The following is a 19,136-nucleotide window of genomic DNA, read 5'->3' as shown; positions in this document are numbered from 1 at the left end:
TACATAATAGTTACACACAGTACAGACACGTTATGTAAACACAAACTTTTATTTTGGATGTGATTTAATCTTTCTATAAATCAGACCAAATAAAAATAAAATGTTTGGCTTTAATTGTATTTTTTTGTCCATTTCAATGGACGTCAGGTCAAAACAGGTGTACTTTTTGTAGGTGTACAAAAATATACCAACATATAATTAAATAATAAACATTTTGTTGGTTTGAGGTTTTTGTGGGAATTTTATAGGCTATAGTTGAAAAAAAATACTATGGAAGTCAATGGCGACTTTCAACTGTCTAGTTACCGACATTCTTTAAAATATCTAATATTTATTTGTGTTTCTCAATTTGTTTCAAATAGGTCCACATTGTACAAAGCCATCAGTGGACAGTTGCTGGACTTGTCCATTCTCAGTATGTCAGAGACCAACAAAGAGTTCACCGCTGTTTCTGCACCAACCGTCTGTACAATGGGTATCACCTGTGAGGTCCCACTAGTGGACTCTGCACTCGGTTTGGTACAAGCAGGCAGTCATACCAACAACCCAAGGCAAGAAGTCGCCCTTTTGCTCACAATGATGCTCCACCATCCAGCAATCAGAGACTGGGGCATACTCTTGTTCGGAATTAGGGTGGCCATTCGTGCCAGTTCCGCCGGACACGTCCCGAACATGTTTTCGGGTTTGTTCTCCGGAAGTCACGTGCTCGACCGCATATACGTCATCGAGGTTCTCACATTTCAGTTAAAATACATTAGAAAATTAAGATTTATTTATTTTAAGACATACAATCATTGTAGTTTCATTCTTACCTTGAAATGTAACGGTTGCTTTTTTGAAATTAAACCCCAAATATTAAACCTTGATGACGTATGCGGTCGACCAACGCGACATCCGGTGAACGAACCCGAAAACATGTTCGGGACGTGTCCGGCGGAAAAGGCACGAATGGCCACCCTTTTCAGAATCCAATAAATATCTTTGTAATCTCTCAGTTAAATTTGAAAGTGAACTACTTTTCAAATCAAACTATACTTTGGCAGATTCTCCTTTGTTAATTTGTGGATTATATTACAATTGATAGGACTTTTTTGCTGCAAACAAAGTTCCCACCAGGCCTCAACAGGATTGAGAGCATTAATACATTTTAGCATTGCCGTCCTGCATCATCTACTATTGGGAAATTGAGGTAAAGACAATATTAGTGTTAGACCATCATTGGGATACATCATGGTAAGAATATCATGCCTCCCAAGAAAAATACATCATGTGAGGATGAATCTGCTGTCACCATGGTCACACAATTGTTGGAGCATCAAAAATAATTTTACAAGGAAATGCTAAACCTGCAGCAAGAGAACTTCAAAGTATTCATTCAAGTGATGATAGATGGAACTAATAAGAGGCTGGACGGCGTTATAAAAGACATCCAGGAGCTGAAGACAGGTTTGGAGTTCACACAAATCAAAATGGAGGAGGAGATGTCAGGGCATAAGGAAATTGTTACTAAAATAAAATCCTTTGAAAGCAATATTATGAAGTCAAAAAGGACATTGATGAAGTGCTTACAAAGTTGGATTACATTGATAATCAACACAAAAGGAAAAATATCATTATTGATGGGATACCTGATGTTGGAGGAGAAAAATGGAATGAATTGCAGCTTAAAGTTCAACATATGTTCTCTAGTAATTTAGAGCTCGATTGTACTAAGATTGAGATGGAGCGGGTACAGAGGATTGGTCAGTACCAAGAAGGGGGAAGGCCAAGAAAAATTATGGTGAATTTACTGCGGCTAAAAGACAAACAGCATATCCTCTCTTCTGTCAAAAAGCTGAAAGGGACCAACATCTATAAAAATGATTTCTCTGGGGCAGTGCAACAGAAAAGAAAAGAACTCTGGCCAAAGCTGAAGGCTGCGAGGGAAAGGGGTGAGAGAGCATGGCTGAGGTATGAAGTTAGTCGTTGGGCCAAAAGATGGACATACAGAAAATGTATAATTCAAAGTGCATTTTAGAACTTGAAGTATGGTATTTCAAATGATCTGTACATTTTTACATCTTTAGCTATGAATTTAGGTAGAAAGAAAATACAATCATCTTTGTTAAAGTTTTCTAAAAAGGGTCTAGTCCTGGCCCACTTAAACATATGTAGCCTCGGAAACAAAGTTGAAGAAATAATAACACTTTGTCAATCGGAGAATATTCATATCTTAGCATTGACAGAAACCCATTTGGATGACAGTTTTGATAACTCTGTTGTTGCAGTTGATGGCTATAATCTGTACAGAAGAGACCGGGATAAACATGGTGGATGTGTAGCACTGTATATTAAAGATAGTACTGTAGTCCTGCCAAGAAATGATATAATGTGTGTTGATGTTGAAATATTATGGATACAGATCCACATCCCTCACTCTAAGCCTTTATTAGTTGGATGCTGTTATCGTCCCCCAAGCGCTCATCCCTACTGAAAAATCCAGCTAAGACCAGCATAAGCTGGTGAGCTGGTTTTAGCTGGTCTCCAGCTTGGTTTTAGCTGGTTTTGCTGATGTAGGAAGCTGGTTTTGATGGTAGAGCAAGCTGGTGTAGCTGTGTTTTGGTCACATTTTAAGCTGGACTTAGCTGGTCAGGCTGGAATACCAGCTGGCCCACCAGCATGACCAGCTTTGTCAGGCTGGGAGGATCAGCGTAAACCACCTTAAACCAGCTATACCAGAGCTTTGTTCACAAACAGTTTCCAAAGCTGTGGGATGTAGTGACCACAATTTGATTGCTTTATCAAGAAAAACTAAATTGCCTAAATCTGGAGTCAGAATTGTTCACCGTAGGTCTTTTAGTTCAAGTTCAGGTTTGTTTATTTATAGAGCACAATTTCACACAGTCAGACGACTGCCCAAAGTGCTGTACAATGCAGAGTAGATCATAGTAAAAATAAACACTATTAAAATAAAAAGGAATAAAGTTATTTAAGTAAAACAACAGTGGAAACACACAATTATAGTGCGTGGCTTCCAACAATAATAGGTACAATTCCTATGCACACAGGATAACTACAACAAGCAAGGCAGTAAACAAAACTTAAAAACTAAACCTGATCATCAGGAAAGGCGAGGGAAAAAAGATGGGTTTTTAAGAGCGATTTAAAAATCCCTAAAGAGGGAGCAGTTCTAATATGTAAAGGTAGGCTGTTCCACAGCCTTGGGCCCGTGATGGAAAAAGCTCTGTCACCTCTACGTTTTAATCTGGATGAGGGAATCATTAGTAAGTTTTGGCTTCCAGATCGGAGTACTCGGGTGGGGTTGTGAGGAGAAATGAGTTCAGATAAATAGCTGGGCGCAAGACAGTGTAGACATTTATACACAAATAAGATTATTTTAAAATGTACGCGGTACTGGATCGGTAGCCAGTGGAGGGCACGAAGTAACGGAGTGGAGTGGTCATATTTGCGGCCATTTTTTAGAAATTTTGCTGCAGCATTTTTTAGTTGTAGCCGAGCTAGTTGGGATTTTGAAATGCCGCTATATAAAGAATTCCAGTAGTTCAACCGTGAAACAATGAAGGCGTGGACTACTGTCTTGAGAGATTTTACAGGCAATATATTTTTGATTTTAGACAACAGACGGAGCTGGAAAAAACTAGAAGAAACTACAGAGGAAATGTGTTTGTCAAGAGTGAGCTGGCTGTCCAGCCAAACGCCGAGGTTTTTCACATATTTTGTTTGATGGACTGCCAGATCACCTAGAATAGAGTTTTCAGTCTTACAAGTGTTTGAAGAATTAAACACGATAACCTCGGTCTTTGAATTATTTAGGAATAAGAAATTTTTTGCCAGCCAGTTTTTAATCTCATCCAGGCAGGTAAACAGTGATGTGACAGAGGGAGAATTACCTCTTTTTATAGGCAGATAGATCTGGCTGTCATCTGCATAAATATGGTACTGAACCCCATGCTTTCTTATAATTGAGCCTAGTGGCAACATATAACGAGAGAAAAGCAGGGGAGAGAGGATGGAACCCTGAGGAAGGCCAAAATCAAGACGAGCCGCAGAGGAGGAGTAATTTCCAATTTTTACTGAATAAAAACGATCTGTTAGATAAGATTTAAACCACTCCAGAACATTACCATTTAACCCAACTAGAGATTTTAGTCTGGAGAGAAGCACCTGGTGGTCAATGGTGTCGAAAGCAGCAGTTAAATCTAGAACTAGAATCATGGAATTCCCAGAGTCTGTGGTGACTAAAATATCGTTAGACACTCTTAATAGGGCAGACTCAGTACTGTGGAGAGGTTTAAAGCCAGACTGAAAGTGCTCGGAGATGTGATTTGTACAAAGAAATGACTGTAATTGAAATAGGACCAACTTCTCAAGTACCTTAGAAATGAATTGGAGCACTGAAATAGGTTGAAAGTTATTCAGCACCGATGTATCTAGGGAGGGTTTTTTGAGCAGAGGGGTGACAACTGCCTGTTTTAGAGCCGCAGGTACCATCCCAGTAGCTAAGCACTTATTGATGAAAATAAGAAGTGTGGGACAAACTGACTCTGTGATCAATTTAAGGTAACGAGGGTGTATTTCATCATACAGGCTGATAACTTCAGAAAGTTGTTTTAATGACACAGGTTCAAAAGAGTCCCAAACAGATGAAGGTTGTGGAATTTCTTCCGACACAAACACAGAATTTTTAATTGTTACCTGAGACCTTAAATTTAAGATTTTATCAGAAAATAATCTCAAAAAGTGTTCACAAAGTTTATCAGAAGGGTTTGGAATGCAGTTGACAGGTGGATTTAACATAGAGTTTATCACAGAAAAAAGGGTTTTGGGCTTATTGTTATTGCCCAGAATTAAATTTGAGAAGTACTCCGCTTTAGTGGATTTTGATGCAGACTGATATTCAAGCAGAGCATATTTATACAACTCAAATGAATACTGCAATTTGTCCTTTTTCCATTTTCTTTCCTTTATTCTGCATGCTTGCCTAAGCGCACGGGTTTCAGATGTTATCCACTTCACTGAAGTTTGTTTAGGTTAAAAACCTTTAAAGGTGCAGTTTTGTTTAAAATAGTAACCCAGGAATTTGTTAACAATTCATATTGTTGGTCTGCATTTAGGTCAGAGTCAAACTTATCCAGATGCCAGTGAGATGACAATTCATTAAAGAGAGCATTAAAAGCCAGATGGAAGCGAGAGGAGTACACACGTGAAAGTTTGACGCCTTCACAAGCCAGAGTTAAATTTTGTAAGGAGGGAGAGAAAGTTATTGGCTTATGATCGGAGATCAAGGTGTCCACAACAGCAAGCTCAGAGACCGCTAGCCCATAGGTGAGCACGAGGTCCAGTGTGTGCCCTGGAGGTGGGTGGGCTCGTTAGTCCATTGTTGGAGGTTAAAAGAGTCAATCAATGTTAAAAACTCCTTGGAAAGGGAGCCTTGGGGGCAACAAACGTGGACGTTGAAATCACCTAATAAAATAAAACGGTGACAGTTTGTTGAGAGGTACCCTAATAGGTCTGTTTGTTCTAGAATACAATTTTTATACATATGAGGAGGGCGGTAAATCACTGCTAACATAATAGGGCCATTCCACTCAAGGCAAAATAACTGAGCTTCGAAGCTATGAAACTCTCTTATAGCAATTTTATGGCAGCGAGAGAGAAATGATTTTTTAAAAATAGTCACTAAGCCACCCCCTCTTCCATGTACTCGGGGGGAATTAAAAAACGAGCACTCACTAGGCACCAGTTCTGAGAAAGGAGTAAGATCTCCTACCTGAGTCCCCAATTCGGTAATAAATTAGAAAATCCAGTTTGTGAGTGAGGAAAAAGTCGTTCAGCAGAAAGGTCTTATTAGTCACTGAACGGGCGTTTATCACAGCCATCATCGGGGGAGGGATCATATCACCGAGAGTCGCCGGGACCCGGCGAACAGAGCGGAGATTGCCGCGGTTAACCCCGGTTTGTCGTCTGCCAATGCCGATCGAAGACGGCACGGGACGCAGATCTCGTAGATGGTCGGGGAGGATGGGAAGGAGCCAGCGGGGACGCGAAACCAGCGAGGACCCCGCGTAGATAGTCCGATGGGCCGGCGTCCAGACAGAGGAGAGCGCATCAGAAGCGCAGCTGGCCCTAGCGTAAAGTTTCCATCTGACTGAAAGTCCAGCACGTTTGCCCCGCCGTCCTTTCCGTTTCCTTCAATTTGGATCCAAGTGCCAGCAACAGGTACAGTTCCGTATCTCTGGAGGCAATGACCCACACGACTCAAAAGTAAATTTAGCATACACAGCATTGTAGGCATCAGAAAGCGTAGTACGAAAGTCCAACAATGATTGGCGATCGTAGGTAAGTAACGCAAGACAGGGCGAAAGCCGGAGTATACCAAGTAAACAAACCAAACACAGGAGCATCAGACGGCATGCCACCAGCGGCGCCATCTTGTATCTTGTATCTCTTTTAAAAGGTTTAACCCTGATTCATTTATATTAGACATAAACAATATGCAATGGTCATATGTTCTTGAAGAACAAAATGTCAATACTGCTTTAAATAAGTTTATGGATAAATTAATGAAATTGGTTAATATGCATGCTTCACTTAGGAAAAAGTCAATAAGAAGTAACAGTGCTCCATGGCTGGACAATGAATTGAGATCATTGATGCTTCAAAGGGATAAAGCTAAAGCAGTTGCTCAAAAAACAGGGAAACCTGAAGATAGAAAGACATTCTGCACATTAAGAAATAAAGTTACAAAACTAAATCATAGTAAAAAGAAAGGTTATTTTAAACAGACAATTTATAACTCTGTGAATGATGGGAAAAAACGGTGGAAAATACTAAATGTATTAATGTGTATTAAAGTCATCCCCAAAATTTGTTGAATGTGAGGGGCAGTTCATTACGAAGCCACATGATATTGCAAATCATTTTAATATTTTTTTTTACAAGAAAAGTAGATAATTTAAGATCTGACATGAATGAAACTGATAGTGATGCATGCCGGAAATTGGTTGATAACATAATGCAGGGCAAAAATTGCAATTTCCAATTCAATACTGTAACACAGAATGCCGTAGAGAAGATGCTACAGGGTCTATCTACTGAAACATCTGCAGGTATAGATAATTTGGAAGGAAGAATACTTAAAGTAGCTGCGACTCAGCTTTCAAAACCTATAAGTCACATTTTTAATAGGTCCATTTTGATTGGTACTTTTCCTAAGCTTTGGAAACACTCAAACATTATACCTCTTTTTAAAGATGCAAAAATGGGCTTACTGGATCGAATAGTAGACCAATCAGTTTACTTCCAGTGTTAAGCAAAGTTTTGGAGAAGATAATCTTTAATCAAATAATGGATTATTTCAGTACAAATAAATTGATGACAAAGTTCCAGCAGGCATATACACAAGGATTTTCCACAAACACTGCTTTAGCACAAATGACAGAAGAGTGGCTAGCATGTTTGGATGAAGGGAAACTAGTAGGAGCTGTGTTTTTGGACTTTACAGCAGCTTTTGATGTAATAGATCATAGTCTTCTCATAGCCAAACTCAAAGCATATGGTTTTTCTCACTCAGCATTAACTTGGGTGCATAGTTATCTTTCCAATAGGACGCAACAGGTTTATTTTAACGGTAGTCTTTCCAATTGCTTTACAACATCATGCGGCATAGCACAAGGAAGCTGCCTGGGTCCACTTTTATTTTCAATATTTATAAACGATTTTCCATACGTTTTTAGAAAGGCTAGTGTTGTTATGTATGCTGATGATGCTACTTTGTTCAATGCAGCATCGACATTACCTGAACTTAATGAGAATCTTCAGCATGAGTTAAAAACAGTAGTGGACTGGGTGAAAAAGAATAAATTGGTATTGCATATTTCCAAAACTAAATGTATGATATTTTGCAATAGATACATGTTACCAAGAATCACCTCACTTAATCTGCATATAGGGAGCAATGTGGTTGAACAGGCTACCAGATTTACACTGCTGGTCAGACCAGATTGACCACATTGTCAGTAAGATGGGCAGGGGCATTGCTATGTCCAGAAAATGCTCTGTATATTGTCCAAATTCTACATTGAAAAACGTCGTCCAAAGTCTTGTTCTGTCTCACTTATATTACTGTCCAGTAGTTTGGAGTAGTGCGGCTCAAAAACATCTAAGAAAACTTCAAATTGCACAGAATAGAGCAGCCAGAGTAGCTCTGCACTGCTCTTTTCGCACTAGCGTGCGTGAGATGCATATTAAATTATCTTGGTTAATTGTAGAGGCAAAAGTAAAATATAATCTTTTGTTGCTCATGCACAAGGTCATAACTAATGAAGCATACAACTTTATAAAAGAAAAAATATTGCTTAGTGGATATGGTCATGAGCATGTGACACGTTCAGTCAGTAACAAGATAATGATTACTCCTAGTCCAAGATCCATCCAGCATCAGGGAACTCAAAAGTAAATTTTCTTTTAAGAAAACAATAAAACAGAGATTACAGGTGTGAATGTACTACCTATCTTATTTTTGTATGTTTGTTTTAAATTGTTTTGAATTGTATGTTGAATAGATGTTGTCTTTTGCATAACTGCATAATTTGTAATCCTTAAATGTGTGTCATGATAGCTAATATATTGTAAAGTTTTTATAGATCTTATTGATATATTGATTAATAGGGCTGGGTATTGTTAGGAATTTCACAATTCGATTTCGATTCTTGCGGCTTTGATTCAATTAAATATTGATTTACTTCCTTTGATATCGATTCGATAATAAGTAAATACACAAGCAATTAAGTACCTGAGTATATTTTTAAATAATGTGTGTAGTATTACTAATGTTCAGAGGTGGGAAAAGTACTAAAATATTGTACTCAAGTAAAAGTAAAGTTACTTTAATATTTTACTTAAGTAAAAGTAAAGTTACTGGTCTAAAAATCTACTCAAGTAAAAGTAAAAAGTAAATCATTTTAACTTTACTCAGAGTAAAAGTTACTTTTTTTTTAAAGCGGGGAGAGGTGGAGGATTTTAGTATAGTTCAAAAATGACAAGGGAATATAAATCTCAAACTAGTTATTTTTAATTGTAGGAACATCTTTACAATTAAAGTTCAATAACAAAAAGTTAATAAAATAAAAAGCTTTTTTAAACTAAGAAACATTTATGGAATCATTTAATGATTTTACATGTGAGTTATGCACTTTTGAAGGTGGTCAGCAGCTTGTAAATACAATCACTATAGTAAGGTTGTAATTGATGTATTGCTGGTAACATACATTATTTTATTAAACTATATATCTAGTTTAAATGAGCATATAATGAGATGAGTGCCATGTCATACTTTTGACATGTTTATTGTCTTCTAGCTTCCCTGACCTGTGTACCTGATGTCAGACCTTTATTCTCTCTCTCTCTCTCCATGGTTCTTTTTGCGTGTTCCCCCGCCCATCAATCATCCATTGCGCGTCTTTATCACCTTGCTTTTTAAAAAAAATGTTTACTCAGTAATGGATATGATTTAAAATGTAGCGAAGTACAATACTTCAAACAAAACATACTTAAGTAAAAGTAAATTTTTTAAAAACTACTCAAAAAAGTAAAAGTACACAAAAAACTACTCATTTACAGTAACATGAGTAAATGTAAATCGTTACTTTCCACCTCTGCTAATGTTTGATCACGTTGATGGTACAGGCTTGAAAGAAGTGCTGCTGTTTGCCTTCTTTGATCTTTCTGTATATAGCACGTCTTGTACAACGCTGAACGCTCTCACTAGAGTGTTGCCCACAGCGCCGCCACTGGCCGGGGGGCTGAATCGATTCATAGGATTTGATGAATCGATATTGAATTGAGAAACAAATAATTGCAATGCATTGATGAATCGATATTTTTACCCAGCCCTATTGATTAATTGAATTTTGTATTTTTGTATTGTGATTTTAGTGGACTCCAGGAAGACTAGCAACCACTGTCAGACAGCAGCAATGAAGATGGGTCTCAAAATGGAAGCTGATGCCATTGAAGAGTACTGTAAGCTCAAGAGGGCGAACTACTACCCTTGTGGCTTCATTATACACCCCGACTCTGGTATATCCCCAGATGGGGTTGTCTTTGACCCTACAGAAAGTACTGACTTCGGCCTTGTGGAAATAAAATGTCCAAATATTAAGAGCTATGTGGATTATCCTCAACTGAAAATGAAAGACGCCGACCTTGAATTGAAGCAGGGTCATGGCTACTACTGACAGGTGCAGGGTCAGCTGCTCCAATCAGGGATGGAGTGGTGCGATTGTGTGGTGTTTGCGGAGGAAGACACCCTGATTCAAAGAATATACCGGGACAGTGATGTGATGCAAAAAATAAGAGAGAGAGCAGACTTCTTTTTCTACACATACCTATATAAATATTTGCTGTAATAAAATGAATTATCAGTAGAACTGTCTTGTTCTTGTTGATATCTCATTATAATGTGAGGCCTTCAAGTGAGTTGTTTCAAGTTATTTAAATTTGTCATGTAACTGATTAGAAAGTATGTGCTAAACAGAGTTGTAATACTTTAAGGATTGACCACTTGACTTAAAGTGTACACAGCAAAGGTGAACACACACCAATGTATTGCTAGATGTTAAAAGATTAGTTCATCCAATAATGAAAATTCTGTCATCATATACACACTCTCTGTGTTTGTTGTAATGTTTGTAACCAAACCATTTGTGGACTATCCCTTTAAACTAATATTCAATAAGTCAGGCCGACTTGAGGGGAAATTAAAGAACACAAAAGGAGACCAAGGTAATATAGATTTCAAATAAATAATTTATTAATTTAAAAAGTCAGTAAATAGAAGGCAAAACTAATTTGTGTTGTGAATCAGTATATTGTTTGTAAAAAAAGGAAAATGAGGAAGAGGAGCAGCCAGTTATGAAGCAAACAGTCAGATATCTACCTGGCTCTTACGTTCTCTCCGGTCTTTGACCAGAGGTCCATTTTGGTAGTTGGACAAGATGCAAGCTACAGTGAAAAGCTGGCTTATGCTCCCCGAAATAGACAAAGGTGTCAAAAAGTTTGTTCTCCTTAACATGCCTGATTAGTCTTTCAACATGAACTCGCAGCTGTGCAATTGATTGGGTCTCCAGGACGTCCTGTGCTGCCATTTGATCGTTGTTGGAGCGGAAGGCAGGCCTGTGAAGTTGTCCTGGCACTAGGTTTTCCACCCTAAAGCCCTTGTCCACCATCACAGCCATGTCAGGGGACAGGAGAGGTATGATGCCCGACAATCTGACCGACAATCACGGTCACTAATAGAGCCCCCATAGAGTGCAGAAACAAATGTCAGAGGACCATATGGTGCCATTCCAATCATGGCCCTGAAGGTACAGTGTGATTTGTAGTGCGAGTACACCTCACTCTGTAGCACAAGTGAGGATGGAGTTTGGCACCACAGTTCTGTGCAGTCAACAATTACCTGAGTGTCTGCATACAGGCTTGTGCACAATTCAGAATTTCAGAATTGGCCTCCATTCAATTCATGAATTAGAATTTGAATTGAATTGACTCCGCCCTACAGGAAGTTGAATTTGAATTGGAAATCGAATGACAGGAAGTGGAATTAAATTCGTGGCAATTCAAAGAAATTCCACAGTTACACAACAGAAAGAATCTCACATACATTCAGTGTTAGGAAAGTTACTTTGGAAAATTGTTTGGCAACCATTTTCAATACTTGTTAAAAGTAAAGCATTCTGGGAAATGAAGTCATGTTCCATCTTGTTCCACAAAATTACAAATACTAAAAAATCAAACTTAATTATTTGTTATGTGACTAGAGTTTTTAACATTAATTGCTGGGGGATAACATCTCCTGTTAATGTAATCTGTACAAGTAGTTCAAACTAACATAATTTATAGAATATGTAATGCAATCATATCTGACATATACTGAAAGCTTATTTTTTAACACTTCATTTACTGTATAATATGTATATGAATTTCTTTGAATTTCTATTGAATTCCAATTCTGCTTCCTTTAATTCAAATTCAAATTGTAATTCTAGATCCTGTTTTTGACATCAATTCAAATTCAATTCAAATTCAGGAATTGAATTGGAATTAAAGATTCATTCTCAATTCAATTCTGAATTGTGCACAAGCCTGTCTGCATAGTCCTTGAACTCAGGAGGTAGGTTAGCTGTGATTGCTGTAGGTGTCATCCAGATACACACAGCTCCCAGTACACATTAAAGAAAGTTGGCCCAGGTTGTGATGATCCTGCTGGCTGTTGTCCGATGGATGTTAAATCTGTGCCCAAGCTCTCTCTGTGTGCATCCGGTTGATAGATAATTTAGAAAAAGAAATAACTCATCTATGGGCAGAAACTTAGTTGATCTGTTTGCTGATGTCTTCTCTGCCACAGAGGCTAATGCTTCTCTAGCCACACTTGTCACACGGATCATCCTTGATGATGCTGGTTCGATGAGCCTCCAGAATGCCATCAGGTGGTCATAAGAATGGAATCTTTTAAACAAAATACACAAAAATAACATTGTTGTTAGTCGTGATAGGCTAATATAGTTACACATGATCAATTATCTTAATTTTTACTCTACTTACTACATTTGTTTAACATGAAGACAATAAAAGGTTGTGTCTATGCATCTGACTATGTTAGTCATTTATTACTTTACATTTGTTATTTGATGTACACTTGAAGGAAAATACTCTTCCTCTTGTAAGGTGGACTTTTAGTGGAGCAACATCTTACATGTGTAGTAGCCTGTCTTTACTTTCATTAAAGTACATGACTTAAATGATTTCTGTCCATCACTGTTAACCCTCTGGGGTCTAAGGGGTTTTTAGGGCCCTGGGGAAGTTTTGACATGCACTGACATTTGTGCTTTTTTCAGTTGCTTAAAAACATATAAATGGCAAAAGTCTCATAACACTGCGTTCAGCACAAACTGGGCTACAATATTATATGATCAACATGTATGTACATGTTTGTATTTTTGAGAGAAAAATGTTTATGCGTGGTTTTTGAAAAAGCTAAATTTTAAGTCACTGATACAAGTCCACAAAACTCATTCTAAACATGTTTTCCCAAGACTTTCCAAAACAGGATCTAGTAGTCTAGAGTTTTTTCTTCAAAATGATGTGAAAATCATCTGGCCTATTATATATTGATTTACAATTTCTAAGACACATTTGCTTGGGAAAGGCTGTATGCGTGGAGGTGTGAAAGCTCCTAAATAATGAGTGATTGACAGCTGAGGAACAAAACAGTCGCAAAATGAGCCACATAATGAGCCTTGTAGGAATGTTCAACAGGAATGTAACTTTCTCTGTAGTAAAACCATGATAAGGTTTACTTGGGAATTTATAACAAAAAAATTATATATATATATATATATATATATATATATATATATATATATATATATATATATAATGTGTGTATATATAGAAATATTTTCTATTAATTTCACAAGTATACCTTGAAAAACCATAGTAATCATAGTAAAGGTACTGTTACCATGATAAGGTTTACTTGGGAATTTATAACCAAAAAATCATATATATATAATGTGAGTATATATAAAAATATATAGAAATATTTTCTATTAATTTCACAAGTATACATTTAAAAACCATAGTAATCAGAGTAAAGGTACTGTTTGTCCATCGTAAAAATTAACACAAGGTTAGTATTTGGTTGGCCAGCGAGAGGTTTACTTTTGTGCAGTAAACAACTCTAAAGAAGAACTGCCTATGGTTGTCTGGACTCTTATTTGTGTTTTAGTTATCATTATAGTAGAAACACAACAAGGGACAAGCGTGCCGCCGCCATTACTCCCTCACGTGTTGATCATGAAAGCAGTAATGCGAGTGATCCTGTGTTTTATAAACTTGCTGTGCGGAGATATATCCTTAGACGCAAGTAAATAAGGATTGTACTGTTTGCAATCGCGTATTTTATACGAATACCAAAAAGCGCGTCGAGTTTCCTGACTCGTGTGTTTGTGTATGTGCGTTTCCCCTCGCGTGAAATGTTTGACAGAACAACAAAGAAACACTCGCGTCTGGAGATATTGACACACATACGCAAGTAAATAAGGATTTAGATGTCATGTTTTGGTGCATTCGGATGAAACAACAACGAATGGAGAGACTGGATTGTGGATTGCGTATCCATTGACTGCAGGAGGCACAAGTTATGCATATGGATGTCTCTGCTCATTCACTTCAATGGCGCGGGGGTGTGGCGATCTCATCTCATTATAGATAATCAGGTAACATTAGAGAGACGGTCTCTCTCCTACTTCTCATACAGTTTACACCGAATGGCAATATATGTTTTCCATCTCACTTACATCATTAAAAAGCGGACATTCCAAGCATTATGTAGACATTTATTTTTTGTTTCTATGACATGTATTCGTTAAGTTACAGTTATTTTTTCTGACGCGTTTGAGAAAGGACTTCCCTGAGGGAGAGAGAACAAAACGCACATCATGTTTATTTTCTTACTTTTGCGAAAAGCACAACATTCTGTTTTTATTGGGAGTGGACAGAAAAAAAACTAGACACTTTAACGTTTTAAATGATGTATAAATCATATCCGTATGTCAAAAATCAGCAGAGTTTGCGGAGTGATGGAAAAATGAAGAGTTTGCGGAGCCCGCGCCACAGCCGACCCCAGAGTGTTAATATGGTACAAGACACCAGCTTCCTGCAATTAAAAACACCTTAATTTCTTAAGGATTAATTTCTAAACATCGCGGAGTACAACCGCTGGATGTACACAAAGGCTTCGTCTAAAAAGCGGAGCAATTGTAACTTTGCAACAACACTGACATCCTGTAAGTAGCCGATGTTTTCATATTTAATACATTTCCTCACTGACGATTCAAAGACGAGTTTTGAGCAGAGCCTGTATTTTAATGCATTTCCAAATGATGATCCAAACGCGAGATTTGAGAAGTGCAGATTAGTGCTTGTTTGTTGTTTCTACGTTCACAAATGCAAACATGCAAACAGACCCTGCTGGAGCTCAGCTCCGTCCGAATCGGCCATGTCTGTGTTTTTTTTCTCTGCAACCTCTGTAAAAAGTTATTAATAAAATAATGTATTTTGATTATACAAATAAATTACAACCTAACTATAGTGATTATTTTACTAACTGCTGACCAGCTTAGGGAATCTCTATGGCTAATTTATAAGACATATTGATGCTGATTCAGAATGTCGTTTTTCTTGTTAATTGAATCTTTTGGGGTATCTTATGCTTAGAATTAGTCAAGGAAGTTGAGTCTTAAAACTTCCTTCAAAGTTTGATCAATTGTGCATAATGACATGTGCAACAAATGCATATAGGGTGTCAGACTCTAGATTTGCATAATTTAAAGTTCAGGTTTAAAAGTTTGGGTCAACCTCTGGCACAGCTTTAAAGCTGAAACGTGTAAGTGAATTGTAAAGTATTTATCTTTGTTTGAATACTACTCAACCTTACCTTATACATTAATACTGGAAAAAGAGCCCCTTTGGTGTAAAACACATTATGTAATTTTACAGCGCGATTTTGAATGATGACCATTTACCGCAAATAAGGGCTTCCCCTCCCTACAAAAGCCAATTTAACCACTGCCTATTAGTGATGCACCAATGTTCAGATTTGTTCTACTAAAAATATTTAAAATTACCTTTAATGAGCATGATTTTAGCCTGTTGATTTGTGGTCAGAAAACATGTCAGATGCTTCATATATTAGATACAACATACTTTGAGAGTTTAAGCAAGAAAGTACCTTAATGTGTCTCTGGGTCAAAATCGTGGAATTTGGTAGTCCTTAATTAAGGTTATGAAATGTATATGTTATTGTTTCTGAATCAATCTAAAAAATATGATTTACCATTCCTATGAGGTACATTGTCATAAACTGAACAACAATAATAGTTTTGTATTTTCCATATGGTCCTGTTAAAACAGTGACTTACAACTAATGGCTGTTGAGTTTTTCCTCATGGTTTAGTAGATGCTTTTTTGGGGTAAAACTGAATATTTTATCCAAAGTGACTTTCAAATGAGGTGTCATTTAACATTCAATATTCAATTTGCTTAAACCACTTTGTTTATTTACATTTCAAGGGTTGGTTGCACCAGCTGGGCATACACATGGTTGTAATGTAAATTGCACTTTCAGTTCTACATAGAACCTGTTGCACCATCTAGGCGTATCACTTATCTGAGACTAAATCTTACATCTAATCAAAACTAGAGGTAAAGTATTAAGTCTTTTATAAAGTTTCTATAGAATAAATAGAAATAATAGTTTGAAACATGATAGGAGTCTCAGCTAATACTGCGGTTAAGCGCCAATACACAGGGATGCGCATGGTCTAGCACGGAGCATAGCTGCACCTAGTGGTGCAACAGGTGTAAATATTTTTCACACAGCCAGACGTGGCTAAGCCCAACATAGCACTTGCGCCCAACTTTTATACATCCAGCTGGTGAAACAGGCCCCTGGACTTCACTCATATCACAGTAATGTTATTATTGTAATAAATATTAGTTTTCATAAACTATGTTTCACTTACAAACTTTGTGGTTTTTTACTGTGCCACAATATTCAAAATGCCAACAACAATGTAACAACATTATGAGTTGTAACCAAGTGTGCCGCACAAGCCCTGAAAAGTGAAGCCAAAACGTCTCGATCGCCCCCCAGTGACTGGACCTAGTATAGGTCATAAACACCGCCTCCCAATGTTGTTCAATGGGACTTGAGACCAACTAAACAATTAACACTTCAATTATCTTTTCTCTGAAGCTGGAAACTGTAGTTTTTGTCAGGCTGATGTAAATTCAAGTGTTTGTTTTTAAAATGAGTTTGTTTTTAGTTAGTTATTTAATGATATAAAAACGGTGGTGTCACGTCATGATTGACAGCTGTGCTATGCGCATTCTGCGAGAGAAAGGGCGGAGCCTTGCTTTCGCAGCTTTACTTCCTGCTCACTACTGCGCAGGACTGGTCCCGAAATCGCTACTGCGCAGGACTCAAGACCCAAGATGTCAGCGCCGTATCGGGACACTGACGGCTTCACTTTTCACCAATGGAAGAAAGGGAACGGGCGTCGTCCATCTTTTTTTTACAGTCTATGGTTGTAACATACAATGACACTGATGTTAGACAAGAGGTTAAACTTTGATTTTATTATGTAGGAGGCTTTTGTGGTTTCAGGCTTTCAACATTAAATAAACATACAATACACCTGCCAATCATCTCCTCAGTTCATGCATGTGGAGTATCCACAAGTCTTTTATCCATTTTCCAACATCTTTGCAAAACCATTCTTGTTGTGTAACCATGCCATGCCAATACGAATGAGATGGCAGAGGTGGATAGAGTACCCAAAATCTGTACTCAGGTAAAAATACAATTACTTATACAAAAAATTACAAGTAAGAGTAAAAAAGTATTTGATGAAAAAACTACTCAAGTAATTAATTACTAGTTACTTCCAATCTGAGAAGCGTAAAAACACTGAATTTCAGATTACTTGGAGGACTTTCACAAACCTCTCTCAAAGTCTCAATGTTCTGCTTATACACGTAAAACCTAGGTTAAAGTAAAGCAGCCTATCTCAGTCCTGCAATGGGTACATTAACATCACATAACGTGTCATTTGAGAAAAATCTCAAACACACACTGACTGTTTTCTGACAGTTAACTGTGTCTTTTATTTTTACGTTCACAACACAAAAGCATCTGCCTTTAAACAAGCTGTAAACAAAAAAGAATGTGTGTTTAAAGTGTGTCTGTTTGTTGTCATTAGGGTTGTGACAATTAATCGGGCAAATGCGCGTTTTCTCAATTAATGAATTTGAATGAATTACGGTGAAATGCTGCCGCATCCAAAACCCAGATGGTGCTTTCGTCCAGAAATTCAATTTGTGCCACAGAAGAAGTATCATAACTAACACTATTCCAGGAAATATCTAGAGGCATATTTATATCGCTGTTCTTCAGATTGTTTCAGGTATTTTCATGATAATAAAGAATATTTCAAATGATTGTGTTTGATGAGTGTTGCTTTTTTAAATGCACGTTATAAATGAGTCAAACTCGTAGTGATTTTAGATTGAAAAGGACTTCCTACTGATCACGGAGCCGTAGTACATGCACAAGCTATGCATGAAACACTGAATCGGAGCCTTATGATTCAGAATCGATTTTAGACAGGTCTTTTTAATGGGAAAGCGATGCATCGATGCACATCCCTAGTTGACATGCGCTTATATGAATGGGCTATTTTCATTGTCTTTAAACTGCAATTACTGAACATAAACAGGAGCTAAATAAAAATGCTATTTTTAGAATTTCATATGGAACTTATCTGTTTTTGCAAATCAACTCTACATTTATTATAATATATAATACATGTTTATACCATACTTTATTCTTTTATTTTTATAAGTATATAAATTATTTAGAAAGTATTTAAATAAAATACAATCCTGTTTTTATTTGTATGTATTTTCTACACTTTAATGAGGTGTATTTTGGTGTATTTATGTATTAATGCTAGATGTCACATTAAGCTGTTCAGTTTGTTTAGTTTTGTGAGGAAAGGATATGGAAATGTGCAGATGCGAACGTGTGTTGTTTTTTAAGCTTTACAGGATTTGTCATTGCTTGCACATATGACAAAAACACTCGGACACTAGTCTCGCGTAGCCAGACCTTCAATACTGAAGGTCTGGTATTTTTCGCTGCTTTTTCTGGACAAAGCCTGCCCACAAGCTGTTTGACCGACATGTCAAACAACCAATCACAGTTTGTTTCGTCTAGCGTCACGTTTCGGACTCCTCACAATAATGAGCCGGCTGGCAACAAGTCAGCTATTGAAATAACCAGCCGCAATCGAATATCATCTAAATAAACAACATTACTCACCATAGAACAACTTGTGCACTTCATCAACAGTCACACCAATGAGACGTTCCCGTTAAATGTCTGTTTGAAGCATATATCTCCACTTTTTAACACATACAAGCAATTCAGGAGAACCGAACTTATTGACTCCACTAACTGCCTCAAGCAAAACTCTTGGACGTCTTTTAGAGAGTCTATGCTGCGAACTTTG

Source organism: Misgurnus anguillicaudatus, chromosome 5 (assembly GCF_027580225.2).
Source record: "Misgurnus anguillicaudatus chromosome 5, ASM2758022v2, whole genome shotgun sequence".
In the NCBI taxonomy this organism is placed as follows: domain Eukaryota; kingdom Metazoa; phylum Chordata; class Actinopteri; order Cypriniformes; family Cobitidae; genus Misgurnus; species Misgurnus anguillicaudatus.
This window is presented reverse-complemented; position numbering follows the sequence as displayed.